Consider the following 5,574-nt stretch of genomic DNA (forward strand, 5'->3'; position numbering starts at 1 on the left):
GGGGGGGGGGGGGATTTACTTGAATATGAGAACATTAGATTCATAAAATTAGGGTAATCAAATATAATGAAGGCTATTTGATCAATGGAATATTCTTTATCGAAAATTTATATCATCTGTATAAAAAATATTATAAATATTTTATTTATTAAATTTTGAACACTCTTAACAAAAATTTTTAATGGAGAGGCCTCTAATTAATTATATATAATTTTATATTTTCCTTATGAACAATGGATTAATGATAATTTCACAAGTTCACATATCAATAATTCATCTTTCCACTCATTTTCCTATATTCTTGGAGATTCCATTCTCAAAAATAGAAACAAAAAGAACCTCAAATTGATGAAAAAAATTAAAAGAACTTCATCACTTAAAAGAAAATAAACAACATGAACCCCATAAGCATAATACAAATAAAATATTCTACCTTTCTGAAATAAACAGTACTATATTGAAACTTTTCTTAATCTAGTTTTATTTTTTATTTTTGCCTTTTTCTCATGCAACTTTGAAAAAGATTAACACCTTTTCAACTGCAAAAAGGTTCTAAATGGACATTACAAAACAATTATTTTCTCTTTTAATTTATTTTCTCTCTTGGACTAAACAATTAAAAAAATAATCAAGTACTAGCATGCTTACTACCATTCACAAGTTACAACACATTGTATGGGCAAATATATGTGAAAAATTCAGATGGAGTAACACTAATACTCATTGAGCATTGTGCAAATTAAATAAATTAAAAGATTATTATTATTATTTATTATTATTGAATAAACAAATTAAAACAATTGGGTATTGGTGTATCAGGCTTGTACCCTAATCCACCCTACTTCATTAGACACACTTGCTCTATTAATAGGAAACATTTCAATTTTTATTTCCCTCCTCCCATGTCACTTGGCTTACCATGTTGTCCCAAACCCATGAATATAGTGTTTGGATTTGCTGGGGTGCATCTAAATTATTTCATCAAGAGTAAAAATAGGTCAAGATCGATCAAGTAGTTATGACCCTAATACAAATAATTCTAAGTTGTGTCAATGTACATATTTTAAACGATAAGAAATTGGACTCTACATGTTATCTCTGATCAACATTTTCTCTTTATGAAGGTAGATAACACGAATCTAACTTCTGCTAGAAAAAAACTTCTCGTTATATATATATTGTGACACGATTTTAACAGTGGCGGCTCAAGATAATTAGTGGCCTAAAGCCAAAAATAAGTTGAAGGCCTAAATTTTAATTATTTTTCTATATCTGAGATTCAAGTTATTTCTTTCTTTAATAAAAAAAAGTTTTATTTTTTTATGATCTTAAGCTAAAGATATATATATACCAAAATATATTTTTTAATCTTGTGGTCTTAAACATATCATGTGCAAGTTAAATTTAAAAATTGATCCATAAAAAAAATATTCTTTAATATTTCGAAACAAATTAAAACATTCTTTATTTATTTTTTTGTTAAAAAAAAGCTTAAGATAATTTTATTATTACTAAAAAAATTAGGCCCTTCAATTTTGGGGGCCTAAGGCATATGCTTCATCTTTAAAGGCGTTGAGCCACCCCTGGATTTTAACTCTTATTAAGAATCTTGATTAATCGATCAAGCAAGTGAATTTCGAATATCAAACAATTAAATATAATTACAAAAAATAAAAAATTTAGTCATTTATGTTGGTGTCAGGATGGGAGGAACAGGGGACCATGCCTGTGATAACTCATATTTAAATATGTTTGTAGGTCGACACATGTAAATAAGAACGGAGGAAATAATTAGTCTAATAACTCATATTTCAATTAAATTATTTTGGAAGGAAAAAAATTCCTCAATCCCTAGGTTGGCCTATCTGTCTTATTTTTTATTTATTTTTTCATCTCTGTTTTGTGTCTGATTACTTACAGTCCACTCTTTTGAAACTACAAAAAAAAAAAATTATAAAGTATAGAGATTATCAAAATATAATTACTTATATATGTTTAGTGGGATGTTGGATATACACACATAAAAAAAATGAGTGCATGCTTGCACGCGGGGTATTATAATTAGCATGTTTTTGTGTGTATTTTTTTTTTCACTCAAGTATTGTGTGTATTATGGTCTGTATTGTAATTGGTGGCAAACACTCGACTCGACTAATTCAAAGTCACATAAGAAATACTAAAGTATATTCTATCGAACTTTCAAAACTTCTGATTTAGTGATAAAAAAATACATATCATTTTATCGCAATATATGTATATTCATTTATTCAATGTATAAACAACAAATCAGTAAAAGTGAACGAACGAACGAAATATTTGATAAAAATAAATTTAATACTTTTTTATTTGTTTAAATTTTTACTACTTATTTCAAATTAAATATAAAAGGCAAAAAAAATATTTATTTTAAAGGAAAAAAGGATAAATATATCCCCGAACTATCATAAATGGTATGCAGATACCCTTCGTCATACTTTTGAGACATTGGTGCCCCTGTCGTCCAAAAACTAGAGCATATATATCCTTTATAGGTTATACTAACGGATATCCACGTGTCATAATCTCATCCACCGATTCGATATTTATTAAATATTGGATCGACGAATAAGATTGTGCCACGTGTCACTATTTAGTCTTCTGTTAGAGTGAAGGGCATATATGCTCTAGTTTTTGAACGGTAGGGCACCAATATCCCAAAAAGTATGATGGGGTATTTGCATACCATTTATGATAGCTCAGGAGTATATATTTGTCATTTTTCTCTATTTTAAATGAAAAAGAATATGGGGGGGGGGGGGTGGAAGAGGAAAGGATGGCAACATAAATAAGAAGACAAAAATGATAATAAAACCAAACTGTCAATTGGTGGAGTATAAAGTGACTTTTAATTGATTGGGGTAATTTAAATTTTTACTTTTATATAAATATAAATTGGCACCGTCACAATTTGCAATTTTGTGGTGTACAATTTTTTAGATTATATATTTTCTTAAAATTATTTACATTATTAGCTCTCATTGAAAAGTCAGAAGGAAATTAAAGAGGAAAAATAAAAAGTAAAAATAAATAAATAAAAAGGTGAAATAGTCGGCAGGTTTTCATTATTAACGAATGGCAATTATTTTGATGGCTCAAGAATTAAATTAATCACTATATCCATTTGTTTACGTGAAAAATCAACATTATAGTTAGGGATAAAATTTGTAAGAAAAATATATATTAAAGACAAGTAAATTAAGATTTAACAAGTTTTATTTTATTTCGACTAATTAAACCACCAAGATGGGAGATAATTACAAATATGAATATCACCCAAAAAATAAAAAAATATAAGGGAAAGGATGACAAGCTTTGAAAATTCTAAGAAAGAAGAGAAAAGGCTTCTAGTAAACATCTCTTCAGTCTCGATTGAACTTCGTGTTATGGTTAGGTATATCCTTTCACTATGCTTGAGTACTTTTTCTCGATTCGGAACAAAAGTCTACACACCAATGTGCTCAAAGATTAAGAATTATTTTTTCATTATTAAATAGGCGAAAAGTCTTTATCAAATACATTTAGGGAGGTCAGGATTAGTTCGACGATCAGACTCCATTCAAATTATATTACAAGATCTTTCGCTTTTGCCACATCTAGCTCCCTAACAATAAGTTTCCATTTTAAAAATTTGTAAGGGATTAAAATCCATGTAAAAGAGGTAGGTGGAAATAAGAAAGAAAAAAGTACATTTTGTGAGAATTGGAATAAATGTGTGATAGAGGCAATTTTGGTGTAAAGCTAATTGAACCACAGGCCTTAAAAGATTATCATGTCAAATAGATAAAATTATGCTTCAGACTATTGTCTCTGAATTGGAAATAATAATAAATATTCATTTTTTCCTTGATATAGCCATAGTTTATTTTATTTGTAATTCGCAGCAAACATTCCATTTTTTTGTCATTTGGTTCGGTATACAATTAGTCATTTTCGGTATACAATTACCCATTCGGTATATAAATGTATAAAAATGTGTTTGTGTTTGTATAAAGTGAGAGAAAAGTGTATATACAAATACATATATTTTCGTCATATACACTTATAATTATACAAATTACAATGTATAAATGAATTTATACAAAACTAAACAATTTTGTATAAAATTGGATGTATCTAGCGAATTATACAAATCAAAAGTTCCATAACAAACATAAAATTTGTTATGGAGCGCAATATGCAAACTATAGCTATAACATACAAATATGATTTTTATGTTTGCTATATGTGAAAGTTGCTCTTTATACAAACCAGAGGTTGTCAGCGATTTATACAAATGAGAGGTTGACAACGATTTATACAAATGAGAGGATGTCATCGATTTTATACAAATCTGATGTTCCATAGCAAACATAAAATTTGCTATGAAACGCAATTATACAAACTATAAATATAACATACAAATATGATTTTATGTTGATTTTTATATTTTCTAAACCTAAAATTTTCTCAAAAATAAATCGGTTACGTAAAAGTCAAACTCTACTTTCTATAAAAACTTGATAATGACCCTCAAAATTTCCGTGACCAAAATTATCAACTATTCTGGATAAGTATAACTAACAAAATTCTCGTGATTTGTTTTGCTTATTTTTCAAACCAAATTTATTACTTTTAGTCTTTGTATAATTTTTTATTGCACATTTCCAAAATAAAAATTGCGTATTGCACCTTTCAAGTCAAAAGTCTAATAAAACTTCACAACATATTTTAGTTATCAAATAGAATATTCTACTTTTTGAAATTGCATATCTTACTCGTAGCATTTTTATATGATGCTAAATAATTAGCAACAATTTTTTTTTGTTATTTAACATGAACATTATCCGTTGCTCATAATTTTTATTCTAATATTTAAAGCATTTAATGAAAGATTTTGAGTATAAAAAAGTAACGTTTTGTCTCCCCCTATACGTAGGTTCATCGTAGGTTATTTCATTTTTCAACTATTAGCCCAATCTTGATTCATTTTCACATCCTCCCTCATAAATATCTCACATCATCCTTTTAATTTATTTGTCTTTTTATAATTTAATATAGAATTTAAAAAAATAACTTCTTTTTTTAAATTTTATAGTTATAAACAAAAAACATATGTCAAATATATCAACATATTTTTTAATTTTGTGATCTTAAAATTAAAATAATTGAATATATGAATTGAAAAAAAATTAGGATAAATAATTTGAAACAAGATACGAAGACATAATTTTTTTAAGTAAATTTTTTTATAATAATAGAAAACAAGGTGTTTGTATGTTTATAATAAAGAAAATTCAAATGTACAAATAAGAATTAGTTTTAAAAAGATTGACAATTGCAATTGCACAGAGTTGTTGGGCTGTTTGTACTTTTTATATTTTTAAAAATAAGTGGAAAATAACAGCATATGTACTCTATGAAGAGCTTTAACTTTTTATTTTTCACTCGAGGTTCGATATCTGCTTTTGGAATCCAATTACAAATTTAGGTTCCATCGCTTCTTACCAAAAATTCATTACCAAAAACTCAAACCTAAGTTATCCCTAGGAAACAATT

This window comes from Solanum tuberosum, unplaced genomic scaffold (assembly GCF_000226075.1).
Source record: "Solanum tuberosum cultivar DM 1-3 516 R44 unplaced genomic scaffold, SolTub_3.0 scf00177, whole genome shotgun sequence".
Taxonomy (NCBI): Eukaryota; Viridiplantae; Streptophyta; class Magnoliopsida; order Solanales; family Solanaceae; genus Solanum; species Solanum tuberosum.